Consider the following 17,170-nt stretch of genomic DNA (forward strand, 5'->3'; position numbering starts at 1 on the left):
GCTCAATAAAGCCCTATCTAGCCCACCCTCAATTTCCCCCGCCCCCCAATGAGGGTCTGAAATGACCAGAATTTATTCCAAGAGGCCTAGGTGGAACTTTCTATGCAACTCATCCTGGCCTCTTCATATGATCATTAGACGAATTTCGATCTGCATCCATTAAGCACTTGCTATTCACCCCGCCCTCAGCCCCACAGCACTTTGGTACATAGCTGAAATTTATATTGATTTCTGACTCCCCCTCTGGACTCTCATCTCCTCACGGGCAGGGAACGTGGCTACCAACTCGGTTATACTATATTCTCCCAAGTGCTTAGTACAGTGCTATGCACACAGTAAGTACTCAATAAGTACCACTGATTGACTTGAGTTTACCATCCTGTTCTCTTCACTCACCAGGCTGTGCTTATTGACAAAGAATCTGCTGGGGGAGGGGTGAGGCCATTGGGGGAAATGTCACTTAATTCCCACCTCTCCTGCACACTGGGTAAACTGCTATTGTGAGCACCCAGCAATGAATCACCCTGCTGATTACACTACATGATTTGCCTATTAGTCTGCCTCAAGTCCTAGCCAGAGCTATTTTTCCATTTACTTAAGGCTTCCAGGATCCTCTTTAGCCCACCGACATCCAACTGCTTTCATTAGCATGATGGCTGAGTTGGGAGAAGTAGCCCAGCTTCTGCCTCCACTCCAGGCTAACCACCGAACACTGTGGGCAAAACCCGCAATCTCCACGTCTCCGACAGCCACTAAACGTTAGGTGAGTTTAGAGTCTGGCTCTTGGTGAAGACTGGGGAGTCCAATAGAGAACGCCCGGCAGCCAGCCCCTAGGCAAGGGAAGGAAAGAGAAAAGGAGGGATTCAGAGCTGCCAACCAGTAAACTGTCTCGGTTCTGGGGGTCTTTTCTGATATGCACTGTGGGAGTACAACCAATCGCTGGAAAACGCATCACACGTGTAATTTTATTTACATTAATGCCCGTCTCCCCCTCTAGACCGTAATCTCATTGTGGGCAGGGACTATGTTATATTGTATTCTCCCAACCACTTAGTACAGTGCTCTGCACACAGCGCTCAAATATGACTGACATGTCAAGTGCCACAACAGTTAGAGAAGCAGCGTGGCTCAGTGGAAAGAGCACGGGCTTTGGAGTCAGGGCTCATGAGTTCGAATCCCAGCTCTGCCACTTGTCAGCTGTGTGACTGTGGGCAAGTCACTTAACTTCTCTGTGCCTCAGTTCCCTCATCTGTAAAATGGGGATTAAACTGTGAGCCCCACGTGGGACAACCTGATTCCCCTATGTCTACCCCAGCGCTTAGAACAGTGCTCGGCACATAGTAAGCGCTTAACAAATACCAACATTATTATTATTATTAACTACACCAGTGTTGGTACAAGCGGAAATTTAAAAGCATCACATTCTGAATTCTTTCATTTTGAGACACGCTGAAGAGTCTGCAAAGTGAAGTTGCTTCATCCAAGAGAGGAAAAGAGAACTATCGTCACTCAGTGCCGGGGGGGGGGGGGGGGGGGGGGGGGGGGGGGGGGGGGGGGGGGGGGGGGAGGAGGTAGACAAAAAGCTTTACAAAGAGTGGCAAATAAAAGGCCTAAGAGGGGCTGTGGGCAAATCAGAACATCAACAATCCAGCTCTGGGGTCAGTCTGTATCTTCCAAATTGCTAATTATGCAAATAGAGCCAGGCCCCAAATAGTCAGTGCTTTAACATTGGCCAGATCCCACTGCCTGTGACTAAGACGACCAGTGTTACATCAATACTAAAGAGCACTTACATAAGTCTCTTACATAGTCTCTGCGTGGAGCGTACTTAAAGAACATCACCACTCCAGTAGGAAAGGCAGGCAGTTACTTGAGCCAAAATCTTCTAGTAGAAAATAGGAAAGTTTCCAATGCCCACCCATTATTATGCCCTCCCCCCCCGGCTCACCAATACACACACACACACAAACACAATAATAATAGTATTTGTTAAGCATTTCTTATGTGCCAAGCAGTCAATACCAATAATTTTTATCCCCTATCCAGGACACCCAAAAAGAATGCCAAGTCAAAACACCTTTTCACAGTCACATCACCCCCATAAATGCAACTGTAAGTGCCGGGTGTGGTGTCGGCATTTGAACAGGACATTTAAAGTACGGTACTGTGACAGTGTGTCTGTCTCTCTCATATATTCACCATGGCTCAGACAAGCTCCTTGTGGGCACAAAATGTGTCACTTCTCTGTTTTGTACATCCCAAGTGTTTAGTACAGTGCATGGCACTCAGCAGGTCCACGATAGGTGCGATTACTATTATAAAAGAGGTTTAAAAACTGGATTCTTGGTGAAATTGGGAAATGAGAGCCATGGAACCAGTCACCTAGAGAAGAGTGAAAAATGAGGATTAGGTGCCATAATTTGAATTCTTCCCAGGTGTGCAGACTTATTTACATTAATAAATAATGTATTTATTATTATTGGTGATCTCCCTACCTCGGGCTTCGGCTTAAAGGCTTTAAGGCACTGAATCAGCTCTCCCTACTTTACCTCACCCATCTACTACCATCCAGCCTGTGAACTCCACTCCTCTACCGCCAACCTCCTCTCTGAACTTCCTTCTCATTTATACCGCCACTGACCCCTCACCCACGTCCTCCCTTGGGCCCGGAACTCCTGGAGCCCCCCCCCCCCCCTTCACAGCTGTCTCCCCACCTTCAAACCTATCCTAAAAATCTATCTCCCCCAAGAGGCCTTCCCTGACTAAGCCCTCATTTCCCCTATCCGCCCTCCCCATGCATCGCCTGCATACTTGGCTGTGTTCCACTGAAGCACTTAGGTACTCATCCCAGCCCCATCGTACTGTACAGTGCCTGGCACACAGGAAGTGCTTGACAGAAACCATAATTATTATTAGATCTTGAAACTCCACCATTTCCCCTATCTGGAATTTACTTTAACGTCTGTTTCCCCCTGTAGACTGTAAGCTCCTTGTGGGGAGGGACCCTCATCTACTCTATTGGCTTGTACTTTCCCAAGCTCTCAGTACAGAGCTCTGCACACCGGAAGTTCTCAAATCACTGACTGATTCACTGATAAAAAACATAAAGAGGCTGCTTCCCAGGAGAGCAGCAGGCTTGACCATAATGTGGTCAGGCTTCAGTCCATAGTCATAACAATTCCAACGGGACCAGGGATGGAACCAGTTGGATTTCGACAGACCACAACTGGACAGGGTTATAAAATACTTTAAGTCTTTCCTGTCAGGCAGCATGGAGGGGCTTGACAAGCTGGTAATAATGATGCTCTTTATTAGGTGCTTACTCCTTGCCAAACCCTTTGCTAAGCACTGCAGTCGATACAGGATCGCCAGATCTTTCAGAGTCCCTGTTGTACCCGAGGCTCTTGCAGAAATTGAGGAAGACATGAAAGCTCCATTTTCTCAGTTACGCAACTGGGGCCTCTCGGCACTTTTTGAAAACTCTGGGGGATAGCTGGTCTGAGTTTAAATGACAGGGAGTGAAATTGGCAAGATTTGCCAGGCCCAAACCTGAGGGATCTGTGGGGTTCAGGGTGGATGGGGATGTGGAGATGAGTGCCTCTGAATACAGCAGACAGAGCAGCTGGTCTCCCATGGCAATTTGGGGATTTTTTTCTCCCCCCCTCGGGGTGGCAATCTGAAATTTGACATTTACAACCTGAAGAGTCAGATCCCTGAGGGCTCCGGTTGCCCTCGGGCCTCTTGACTTCTGGGAGGAATGGGAATAGAATCACTCTCCCCTTTCCACCTTAGACTGTAGGTTCCTCAAGAGCAGAGACTGTGTAGCCTACTACAGTGCCTTGCACAAGTAGGCACTCAATACACTTGAATGACAGTTCTCAAAGGCCTGGTTTCTATGGCCATCTTGCAGCGCGAATTGTTCAGCGAGAGCAGACCCGTTCGTGAGTCTCCGATATCGGGAAAGTCCAGGGGTGCGAAGAGTCTTGACTTTGACAGAAGGGCTTGTGTGGTGTTCGATGCTAAAGACATTGCTAAGGCTCTTGCTGACTGCAGTAGTTTGAGGCCTCTTGCTCAGCCTCCACAGCCTTTAACTGGATTTGTTACTTTAAGTAGGCTGCCGAACCTTCTCACTTCTAATGCTAACCTTCTCACTGTACCTCAATCTCATCTATCTTGCCGCCGACTTCTCGCCCACGTCCTGCCTCTGGCCTGGAATGCCCTCTCTCCCTCCTCATATCTGACAGACGATGATTCTCCCCCCCTCAAAGCCTCACTGAAGGCACATCTTCAAGAAGCCTTCCCTGACTAAAGCCTCCTTTCCTCATTTCCCACTCCCTTCTGCATCACCCTGACCTCCTCCCTTGATTGATTCCCCCCGTCCTGGCCATAGCACTTATGTAATTTATTTATACTAATGCCTGTCTCCCCCTCTAGATTGTAAACTTGTTGTGGGCGGGGAATGTGTTTTACTGTTACATTATACTTTCCCAAGAGCTTAGTACAGTGCTGTGCAGACAGTAAGTCCTCAATAAATAAAACTGAACGGTTGAATGAATTCTAGCTTGGTTGGACTGGATGACGAATCCACACCACCAGCCCAAGAAGGGGGTGGGAGTGTATGAAGGATGTGCCCGGTAGCTACGAAGACTTTCTTGTGCTTGTCCCGGGTGAGGGTCTGTCTGTCTCTTCTCCAAAAATGTCCTGCCAAGGAAGCCTGAATTCTCGACTTGGAGCCTGGAAGGCTTGAGATGCTCGCAAGCCTCAGTCAAATATGCTAAGAGGCTCCCCCGTGGCCTTAGCGGATTGCCACGTCCTTGACTGATTCAAGCTGGAACTTGCAGTTCTCGGCAAGAGTCGTCGACAGTGTCACATATGGCCCGAAGGGCCTCCCCTGATGAAAGATACAGATGGTCCCTCAAGGCATCCAATGTTCGTTGTTGGTACAGTCCGTGCTGCCAGAACGTGGTTTTCACTACATGTTTTGGCTACAGCATAACGGCAGAATTAGGGGAACCGTCTTCCAAAGGAATGAGCCTTTCTGGATACGGTGCGATGCGGGATCAGAAGAAATGGTTGCATCCGTGTGCCGGGCACTCTGCACATGGGGTGACGATTACGATGCCACTTTTCCTTACTGCAGGGTTCTGCGAGAATGCCACCCCGGCACTAGAGAAGAGCTAGATGCTCTTATGTGACACTGTGGGCCCAGTAGGGCACTGCCCCTGCTACGGAGTTCAGGAAGAAAGGCTCTACTGTTAGGGGGAAAACTAGTCATCTGAACCCAAAGGAACCTGGGCCCCAAATGACTTTCCTCATTAGCCCCGTACTGATGCCAAACACCCTGGCAAAGCGCACGTCTCATATACCCACAACACACCATCTCAGGCACTATAAAACTATAATCAACTTCACCACACCCGTCACCTACTGTTATTCTTGGGACTCCATCCTTTTCATAGAAAACTCTCCTTGGTTTGCAAGTACTCTTTCATACTGTATTCAGCAGATTTTCAGAAAAGGATTTAATTTTTTTTTTTTTAAAAAAAAGGACGAGAAAGCAGAGCATTCTGAAATTAGATGATTCCAAATCTACTTGATCCAGTTCTCGAGATCCACAGCAGGGGTGGTCAAGCCTTATGAGCTCAAGCAAGAGCCGCAAACCGAAGACATGACATGTCCAAGAGCTGAAAAAATGCTACGGACGACATTCTAATAACAAAGAAACGCTGGTGCGTGGCAGGGAAAGCAACAGGGTCAGGAAAGACATGCAGAAGAAGGGAGGGGAAGGGGGATTTACAGTGCAATTTTCACTTACCTATACGGCTCAGCTGTTGTGTCAGGGCTAGTTCTGGGGCACAACTTGACTCATTGCAATGAATCAATTAATGGTATGACCTGAGTGCTATTTGCACAGCACTGTCCTAAGCGCTTGGGAGAGTATAATGTTACAGAATTGGTAGGCACATTCCCTGCCTACAACGAGATTGCAGTCTACAGGAAGAGACAGGCATCAATAGCAACAAATAAATTATGGCTGTGGACAGAAGTGCTGTGGGGCTGAAGGGTTGGGAGAATAAAGGGTACAAATCCAAGTGCAAGGGAGATGCAGAATAATAATAATAATAATGGCAATTGTTAAGCACTTACTATGTGCAAAGCACTGTTCTAAGCACTGGGGAGGATACAAGGTGATCAGGTTGTCCCACGTGGGGCTCACAGTCTTAACCCCCATTTTACAGATGGGGAAACTGAGGCCCAGAGAAGTTAAGTGACTTGCCCAAAGTCACACAGCTGACAAGTGACTTTGAACCCGTGACCTCTGACTCCCAAGCCCGGGCTCTTTCCACTGAGCCACGCTGCTTCTCTGCTGAAGAAATGAGAGCTTATGCAGGGAAGGCCTCTTGGAGGAGATGTGCTTTTAATAAGGTTCTGATGGTGGGGAGAGTGATCGTCTGTCAGATATGAAGAGGGAGGGCATTCTGGGCCAGAGGCAGGACGTGGGCGAGAGATCAGCGGCGAGATAGATGAGATCGAGGTACAGTGAGTAGGTTGGCATTAGAGGAGCAGAGTGTGCAGACTGGATTGTAGTAGGAAAACAGGGAGGTATGGTAGGAAGGGGCAAGGTGACTGAGTGCTTTAAAGCTGATGGTAAGGAGTTTCTGTTCCAGGGCTTTAATCTCAGGCAGAAATGAAGAGAGACACACAGAACTGGTGACACAACACTAAAGAGCAACAAATCTCACTTTCTAAATAAAAGTGGCTAATTTTTAAGCAAGGACAAACCCATTCCAGACACTCAAAAATATCCCACTCCCATCCTGCAGATTCAATGGTACTGATTCTCCCTAGCAATTCTTCTCATCTGCTTGACAGCTCTCAAGACAAGTTGGGGTTTTGGAGAAACAGGATTGGAAGGAGAGGGAGAGAGAACGAGAGCAAGCACTGTGCTTCACTAAGACTTATTTACAAAATAGGATTCAGGTGGGTAACTGCCTCTTACAATATACGGTCTGTTTCTACCTTAAATGTCTTAAAAGCACTCGACTCAAATAAACCCATGGTTAAGAGGAAAAGAAATAAGAAAACCAGAGCCAAATGGCATCAACAAAAACTACATCAAGTACTTAAAAAAACTCTTCCATCCCATTCCTTTCAATTTACTGAATGATTTCAGACATCCGTAATATGCGGATTAAGACAAGTAAACTGCCCGTTTACTTGCACTGATGTCTGTCTCCCCCCTTCTAGACTGTAAACCCGGTGTGGGCAGGGATTGTCTCTCTTCGTTACTGAATTGTAACTTTCCAAGCACTCAGTACCGTGTTCTGCACCCAAAAAGCATTCAATAAATACAACTGAATGAATGAAGGACTGTGTGCCCCATGTGGGACAGGGACTGCATCCAACCTGGTCAGCTTTTATGTAACCCAGCTCCAATGCTCCTCCAAGACTCCATGCTGCCTGAGTGGGGTTGCTGCTCTATGACTCTCTCCCTCTAGACTGTAAGCTCGTTGTGGGCCGGGAATGTGTCTGTTTACTGTGCTGTTGTGCTCTCCCAAGTGCTTAATACAGTGGTCTGCAACACAGTAAGCGATCAATAAATGACTGAACAACTCATTATGCCTGTCGACAACTCAGCTGGGAGTCGGTGAGAATAACTGTGTCAATCCACACTCTTGTTTCACCCCCTCTCTGCTTAGGGATGCATACTACTAGCAGCCCAATGTAGCTGCTGAGAAGAGCCGGTCACCAAAGCTGTTCTAAGTCATCTGGGGATCCACAAACAGGACATACGCTAAGCAGGAAGTGGTTCCTTAGGACACTGGGTGGTGGGGATTGCTTCACAAGACACAAGGACGAAAGCAAAAGTGTGTGCTTGGTAGCTAGAGGAGGAGGAGATCTTTCCCCTGGCACCCCTGCAGGTCTGAGCGCATTCACCCAGCTTGCAATCCATTTCTACTTGTGGCAGAACCTGGGAGTAAAATAGAAATCGTTACATAACCATTCAAACTGCACTGGGGCCCTAGGCAGGGGAAGTTTCAACAGACAAAAGGAAAACCAGGAGCAGGAGTCACAGAACCTCTGCTACACTGCAGAGGGAAGGGGGAAAAAGATAAGGGGGTGGATAGAGGAAAGGGGGGAAGGGGACAGAGCTGGAAAGCAATTCTTCTGATCCTTTCCTTTTCTGTTGCAGACTTTGAGCACCGGTGATAATGCTACAGATTGCTGTCATGCTGTCCAACTTCAGACGGAGCTAAGAGTAAAATCAGAAGTGCAGATACACAGGAATCTTTAGTCTGCGGTCAAAATCAAGACCAATCAGTGGTATTTATTGGGCACTTACTGTGTGCAGAGCATTCAATCAATGGCATTTATTGAGCGCTTACTGTGTTCCGAGTTTCAAGCGTTTGGGAGAGTACAATACAATAAACAGACACGTTCCCTGCCCACAACGGTCTTTCAGTCTAGAGGAGGGGAGCACTGTATTAAGCATTTGGGAGAGTACAATACAACAGAGTTGACAGTCCCATTCCCTTTAGGTCTGGCTTTGCCATGCACCAATGAAAATTTAGCTGCCTTTTTTTTTTTTTTTAATCCAAAAGGTGGGGCAAGACCAGTTAATGAGATTCTGGGTTTTGCAGGCAGGAAACATAACTTTGGGTAGCAATGAATTACTCTTTCTTTGACCTGAAGAAATGCTAACTACAGCAAAATCTGAAGAGGCTGTCACACCATCCAATGTGAAACTGGGAGTTGGGGAACAATTATTTGAAAGCTTCTTCTGATATCCCATAACCTATAAGCGTTCCTATACCTTCAAAAGGCAACTGCCTCTTCCTACGCCACTTAATAATAACTGCGGTATTTGTTAAGTGCTTACTATATGCCAGAAACTGTATTAAGCACTGGGGAAGATACAGGATAATGGGGTTGGACACTGTCCCTGCCCCACACAGGGCTCACAGTCCTAATCCCCATTTTACAGATGAGGCAACTGAGGCCCAGATAAGTGGCGTGACATGCCCAAAGTCACACAGCAGACAAGCGGTAGAGGCGGGATTAGAACCCAGGTCCTTCTGACTCCCAGGCCTGTACTCTATCCACTAGGCCATGTCCTCTTTTAGAAAAAGAACCACAGTCACTGGGAAGCATATGGCCTGCTACACAGTGGGCTGGAATAAAAGCAGTCAACTGGTGGTATTTATGGAGCGTTTATGGTATGCAGAGCACTTGGGAAAGTACAGAGTTAGTAGACATGAGTCCTGCCCACAAGGAGCTCACAGTCTAGAGGGGGACATAGACATCAAAATAAATTACATAATAGGGGAAGCGGCAGAGAATAAGGGTATGTACTTAAGTGCTGCAGGGTTGAGATGATTATTAAAGTGCTTAAAGGGAACGGATTCAAGTGCATAGGTGACACAAAAGGGAGGGTGAATAGGGGAAATAAGGTCAGGGAAGGCATCTTGGAGATGTGATTTTAGTAGCGCTGAAGGTTGTTGGGGGGGTGGGGGGGGGGGAGAGGGGGTGTACAGAACGGGAACGGGATGGTCTGTCAGAGTTCCAGGCCAGAGGGAATACACGGGCAAGGGCTCGGTGGCAAGATACAAGGTTATGTTTTTTATGGATTCAACTTTCTAGATTAATGCACAGAAGGCCACGAAAGGGGGTGGGGGGGTGGGGGACGAGTTGGGGGAAGGCCCGCTGCACTGCCAAAAAGGAGAAGGGGCACGGGAGGGAGCTCTGTCGGCAGTGGTAGAGAAATCCTCCAAAGGATCAAGAAATGGGAACTCACAAGGGCTGCCTTACAACAGAAGAGGATTTTTACATGGAGAAATGTTTAAATAAGCAGCCAGGGTGGGTCTGGTGGGATGGAGACACAGAAAGGGAGAAGAAAGAACTTTCCCACAATCAACATAAATTGAAGGTGAGCGGGAGGTAGAAAGATGTGGCATGCCTGGCTGTGTTTGGTAAAATGAGAGAGTTAACCTGAAGTTTGGAGAACTTGCGGACAAGTCTTTTCTGAGGAAAAAGCTGCAAGGGGAAAGGAACACAAGGACACCTTTTTATCAGTGTCTAGTGGCACGGGAATTCTGGAGGGCTTGGACCAAGGATTCGCAGGACCCAGAGGGGGGAGAGGTTTAACACATAAGGAAAGAATATGCAGGAATTAGATGAAATTTGCTCTGTAGGGTCAACATTGTAGAGAGAGTCCCCGAATGAAGAAGTGCCAAGGGGAAGGCCCCAGAATGGGTACAAAGTGTGAAGGCTGCAACTGGCAAATTGGAAGAGAAGGCAGGAAACATATGGGAACAGTTTATGTACATATCTGTAATTTATTTACATTGTCTGTCTCCCCTTCTAGACTGTAAGCTCGTTAATAATAATAATGTTGGTATTTGTTAAGCGCTTACTATGTGCAGAGCACTGTTCTAAGTGCTGGGGTAAACACAGGGGAATCAGGTTGTCCCACGCGGGGCTCACAGTCTTAATCCCCATTTTACAGATGAGGGAACTGAGGCACAGAGAAGTTAAGTGACGTGCCCACAGTCACACAGCTGACAAGTAGAAGAGCTGGGATTCGAACTCGGGAGCCCTGACTCCAAAGCCCATGCTCTTTCCACTGCGCCACGCTGCTTCTCGTTGTGGGCAGGGAATGCATGTTTGCTATACTGTACTCTCCCAAGCGCTTAGTACAGTGCTCTGCACCCAGTAAGCACTCAATAAAATGATCGACCGACTGTTTTAAAAGCTTTTCAACCAACAGTTTGAATGAACTGTTCTAATGGAAGAATTTAGAAATAGCAAATACAGAAAATTTTTTCAAAGCCCCACAACTCTTCAGGAGAAAACCAGGGTCATCAATTTCATCAGGGCCTTTTTGCTGGGCAGGTCTTTTCCAAATCCTACCCGACTGGGCCCAGAAATCTATGGCCCATCCCAACCCAACTCAGCCCAATCCTAATCCACAACCAGAGAAGTCCCAGATCCAGCTCCCACTCATCCTGCACTGAGCCCGTCGGAAAGTGAGCCTGGATGAAACCCAAAGTGCTGGAGAAGTGATTATCCCAGGGTAGTGAGGAATTTTAGTCTCAAAAGCAGCGTGGCCTAATGGAAAGAGCCCAGACCGGGAATCGGAGGACCTGGGGTCTAATCCTGGCTCCGACGCTTGTCTGCTATGTGACCTTCGGCAAGTCGCTTCAATTCTCTGTGCCTCAGTTCCCTCCTCTGAAAAATGGGGATTTAATACCTGTTCTCCCTCCTACTTAGACTGTGAGCCCCATATGGGACCGGATTACCTTGTATCTACCCTGGTACTTAGTACAGTGTTTAACACATCGCAAGGACTTAAATACCACAATTATTATTCTTCTTTTAGTTCCAGTAGCTCAGGAAGCAACCATGTATGTGTGGAACCACCACCCACCACACCATTTCTCTTCCCTCAACCTGAAATCCTGCAGAGGAATCAGGGCACCTAAACTCACGCTCCCTGTTGTTTTAACTGCTGATCCCACTCGATTGTAAGCTCTGAGGGCAGGGATTGGTGTCAACCGACTATTGTACTGTACTCACCCAAACGCATAGTAGAGTGCTCTGCGTACAGTAAGCGCTCAGTATCTAACCCATAGTCACGGGTTCAGAACCTACAGGTCAGATCTAGCCTGCCCAGATGGGTCCTTTGAGAAAGTACTCGGAGCCACCTGCAACGCTTCTGTGCATACTGACTTGCACCTTGTATTCCTTCAGCGATTGTTCACCTGCTCATCCACTTCATCCTCCTCTCTGGAAATTCTTCTAGTGGGTTTCTCCCCTGCTAGATTATAAACTCCTTGAGGGAAGGGATAGTGTTTACTTCCTCTACTGTACTCTCCTAAGCACTTAGCCCAGCCCTCAACAAATACCACCAGATTGATTGACTTGCAAGTACAACTCTACAGGCGCAATGGCTTAAGAAACAAAAAGATGGACCTCTCACCCACAAATGGGAGAAATTACAGAATATGGCATTTCCTTTTCTTCCCTCTGCCTGTTGTGGGAAGGTGCTTAAGTTCTCCCTCTCCAGGGAGACTGGTAATCTTCTGTTGGCCAGTAAGTGCTCCACACAGCTTGAGGGCTATGAACTGGTCTGACCCAGAACAGCCAAGCTGCTTCTGCAAAGTCCTTCTCAGGTGACTGATCAAAAGGGGGGGAGGGGGGGGATGCACATGACCAGCATCACGCAATTGACTCTCAATACTTAAAAACGGTGAATCTTCTGGGACTGGCGGATCAGAAGAAAGTGATGTCAGAGCTAGCTTTTTCTTTTAAAATAGTAAGTGAATAACACCGTGGTTTATATAATACTCAGCTGAATCCAGCTCCATTTCTTCCAAGACAGCTCCAGAATATAAGGGGACTGAGAGACATATGACACTCACCTACACTATTTAAGAAGGAAATGAAATCTTAGTGACTGTATTTGGAAAGCTACAATTTTGTTAAGACCATAATCCCTTAAAATATGTGCCAGGCTTCCTTCTTCTCCCACTACTCTGCTGAAGCTTCACCAGTAGGGCACTGCAAAGGTCGAAAATTTGGGAGCCAGGCTCCAACCCAAAGAACGAGCCCACGCCCAGCACTGGCTGAGCCCAACTTCACTTTCAAGCGGGGGATAGAGGGAGAAGTGGAAGGCAGAGCTAAGCAAGCATGAGCTGAGTGACCACTCCTAGGGACTTTTTGGGGGGGGGGGGTGAGTTCCCAGGGAATTCGATTCATACTTGCATAGCCCACCGAGCCTGCCGGGAGTCAAATTTTTCCCCATCTCACAAGGCCCAAATGGAGGAGAGGGGAAATATACGCAGGCCACCCCTGACACAATCTGATTCTGGACACCTTTTGGAGGGCTAGACTAGCGGGTATAACTTGATCATCTTGAAAGGTTGCCCTAGGTAACACACGGTCACTTAATTGGGAGTTAGGCTAAATCATGGGAACTGGAAAAAAAAAAAAAAGACAAAAACAAACAAGCAAACATACACAAAAAAAACCCTACTCCTTCCAGATACTGGCACATAACATCTACAACCTACTCAGGAGAGAAGGCAGGGCGACAGCCAACAAATCAGTAAGGGCATATTCTAAGGAAGAAAATGCAGGGAAAAATAGGGGAAGAGAATCACTTGGTCCACTTACAGGTTAATTAGAAACAAACAAACAGCAAACAGCACCAAATACTCTCCTCCAAACCAATGCCTGATTTGGACCTTTTTGTTTGTTTGGTTCTTTACCTTATCACCACCTCTCTGCCTTACAAACACTGCTGTTTGAGGACAGCAGAGTGTCAGCAGGGAAATAATCTTAGCTGCCTCAATGACCCTGCAAAGTCCTTGCAGTTTTATTAATACGGGAAGACCCTTGCCGAGGTTTACAAGGAGCCCATCGCTTCCATTTGCAAGCAACTGCTTTGGTTTCAATCAGAGCCACCAAAGAAAGGCTTGCTATGAATTGAGCCACCAACCAGACAGAAATGGCGTGTGCGCACGCGCACAGACAAGAATACTTTAAAAAGCCATACATGTCTTTTCCCTGGATCTCAGAGAATCCCAAACTTGCACTGGGAATATTGGCTTAAAAAGCCTCAACACGTTACCCACTTCTACAAATACCAACAAGGGTCATTTTGGTCCCTTGACACTTCCTTGGTGGATGTTGAAATAATTTTAAAGCATGTGTGAAATTCTGAATGCTTCTCCGAACAAAAGTGCTCTCTATAAATACCTATGTAACATGGTGCTGCATCATTATCATGAGATTCCCCGCCATCACAATCATAGATCTGGAAAAGCTTCCAAAGTCATCTTTCCCCCTCTCTCCCTTCCTCCCTGACACATTCCCCCGCCACTGCCTTGGGTGAATCAACTGTTAAATTTCTGCAACTACCACCAGGAATGGCTGCTGGGCTCCAAATTCGGTCAGAGGGAGAGAGTTGACAAGGAGTAAAGGAGAGGTTTAGGGGCAGGGAGGTTGGGGGAGCTGGAGGAGGCGACTTACTGGATGTGGGATATTTCTTTTAACTATGTTTTTGAGGGTTGTTGATAATAAACAATGTTTTCGGTCAGAAGTGTGAGTTCCTGCATATCTGTGTTCTAAAGTAGACCAACTTCATATGAAATAGAATCTTGAGAAGCAGCGTGGCTCAGTGGAAAGAGCACGGGCTTGGGAGTCAGAGGTCATGGGTTCGAATCCCAGCTCTGCCGCTTGTCGGCTGTGTGACTGTGGGCAAGTCACTTCATTTCTCCGGGCCTCAGTTATCTCATCTGTAAAATGGGGATCAAAACTGTGAGCCTCACGTGGGACAACGTGATTACCCTGTATCTCCCCCAGTGCTTAGAACAGTGTTCTGCACATAGTAAGCACTTAAATACCAACATTATTATCTTGAGTCCATAGCCTTTAAACAAAGTGGCATTTACCGCAGTCAGAATGGGGTAGTGAACACACAGAACAGAAATGGGGAGGGGGGAATATATCAATGGTGTTTACCAAGTACTTACTGTATGCAGAGCCCTGTACAAAGTGCTTGGGAGCATACAATGGAGTAGGTAGACATGATCCCTGCCCTCAAGAACCTTACATTCTAGCAGAGAATACAGGAAAATAAATTACACGCAGCAAGGAAGCAACTGTATAAGGATAATAATAATAATAATGTTGGTATTTGTTAAGCACTTACTAAGTGCAGAGCACTGTCCTAAGTGCTGGGGTAGATACAGGGTAATCAGGTTGTCCCATGTGAGGCTCAGTCGATTCCCATTTTACAGATGAGGTAACAGGCACAGAGAAGTTAAGTGACTTGCCCACAGTCACACAGCTACCAAGTGGCAGAGCCGGGATTCAAAGCCACACATGACCTTTGACTCCCAAGCCCGTGCTCTTTCCACTGAGCTTCGTATATAAATGTTGTGAGGCTGGAATGAGAATCAAAGTGCTTAGGGGGTAAGAAAAAAACTGCCATTCCTCCAAAATACAAAGGATCCCTGAGATTAGGGTAGAAGGTAGGGGATGGAGGTGTTGGAAGGCGAATGCAAGGGGGCAGGGGTAATGTATTCCCGAAGCATCTGGCAAGAATAAAAGTTGAGAGAATAACTAAGATTCTAGAAATAGAAATCAAATAGAAATCCAGGAAAGGATAGGCCAACCTAGCCAACAAACAGGGAGACAATGGGCGGGCCGGAAGGAGGGGGCTGCTGGAATTTCCAGGGCTGTTTAACGTCAGAATCCCTTCTCCTTTCCCAGCTTGTTTCATACTTCGCTAGCAAATGATGTGGGAAAAGATCCAAGTCCTACTGGCTTGTTCAGTTACTAGAACAAGCCTTTTCAAACTGCCTCTTGCACTTGGATTTGTGGCCCTTATTCACCCCACCCTCAGCCCCACAGTAATAATAATAATTACAGCATTTGTTAAGCGCTTACTATGTGTTCAGCACTGTTCTAAGCGCTGGGGCAGAGTACAGGGTCTCAATACAAGTACAATCAGATTGTCCCACGTGGGGCTCACTTTTTTTTTTAATCTCCATTTTTTTACAGATGAGGTAACTAAGGCACAGAGAACTAAAGTGACTTGCCCAAGGTCACACAGCAGACAAGTGGCAGAGCCGGGATTAGAACCCACAACCTCTGACTCCAAAGCCCATGCTCTTTCCACTAAGCCACGCTGCCAGTACTTATGTACATATCTGTAATTTATTTATTTTAATGTCTGTCTCCCTCTCTAGATTGTAAGATCCTTGTGAGCAGGGAACATGTCTACCAACTGTTATGTAATACTCTTCCAAGTGCTTAGTACAGTGCTCTGCATGCAGTAAGAGCCCATTAAATACAACTGTGATCGATCGAGTCTCGTCCTGCAAGGATGCCAACCACCGCAATCCCCGCCATCCTTTTAAACGCCCTCCTCAAACCTACAGTGTCCCTGTTGCTCACCCACCTCATGATCTGGTCAACTATTCTGTTGGGGAAAATAGATAACATAAGGTGCGAACCTCCCAAAGTCTATTCATTGGCTCATCACCATTTTCACCCCTTCCTCTTTCTTCCTCTCATCTGCTCTCTAAACCTCCCTTTTCACCTCTTAAAACAACACTTGCTCCCACTCTACTCACCCCCTTCTTGACCATTACCTCAACCTCTCGCTCTAAACCGGCTCTTTTCCTTCTGCCTTTAAACACACTTAAGTTTTCGCTATACTCAAAAGTCTTCTCCAGATCCCATAGACCCCTCTAGCAAATCGACCCGCCTTGCTGCTCCCATTTCTGCCCAAACTCCTTCTGCCTCGCTCACTTCTCAGTTTCTCTCACTGGCTCCTCTTCAGCCTCTCGTTCTCTAACCGTGGGGTGTCTCTCAAGGCTCTCTTTCAGACTCCCTCTCTTCTTGTTCTACCTTCCCTCTCTCAGAGAGTTCACCTGCCCCTATGGCTACAGTTACCACCTCTTTGAGGATGGCTTCCAAATCTTCCTTTCTAGCCTTGCTCTCTCCCCTCATCTGCAATCCTGTATTTTGTCTTGCCTTCGAGACCCTTTGGATATCCTGCTGGCACCTCAAACTCAGTATGTCTAAAACAGAACCAGCGAGTCAGTCGATCGTATCTATTGAGCGCTTACTGCATGCAGAGCACTGTACTAAGTGCTTGGGAACAGACAAACAGGCACATTCCCTGCCCACAAGGAGCTTGAAGTCTACAGTCTCATCCCCCTGCCTCTCAACCCCCTCCTCCTTCTAACTAGCCCATTTCTGTCAATAACACCACCACCTTGCCTGAACCAGAAACTGGCAGCTTTGGTGGCCGCCTGCAGCCCAGATCGCCTTCCTTAAGTGTGGCTCAGCACACACAGCTCCATTCTTCATAAACCTCTCGTAATTACTCATCTCCGTCCACATCAAGCAGGAACCCGTCATAACTGGGTGTCCACTAGGTCCCCTCAACGTACCCACTGACGCTTTCATCCGCTGCTCCTCTGTCTGCTTGCGCTCTTCCCACCTGTCGAGCTTATTGTACCTTCTTCGCAACCTCCCCCATCTCCAACCCCATGCTCACCCTGTTCCCCTGGCCTGGAACTCCCTCCTCCCACCCTAATCCACCAGACCCTCTCTTCGAGGCTCTCAAATCCCACCTCCTTCAAGAAGCCTT

General features: G+C 47.2%; 1 protein-coding gene across 1 annotated transcript in view; it reads right to left on the reverse strand.

Annotated features, from left to right (window-relative positions):
- The window catches only part of RAD54L2 (RAD54 like 2), an 86,794-nt gene that overhangs the window by 37,497 nt on the left and 32,127 nt on the right, over positions 1–17,170 (reverse strand). The window lies entirely within an intron of this gene.

The sequence above is a fragment of the Ornithorhynchus anatinus genome, chromosome X2 (genome assembly GCF_004115215.2).
Source record: "Ornithorhynchus anatinus isolate Pmale09 chromosome X2, mOrnAna1.pri.v4, whole genome shotgun sequence".
NCBI lineage: Eukaryota > Metazoa > Chordata > Mammalia > Monotremata > Ornithorhynchidae > Ornithorhynchus > Ornithorhynchus anatinus.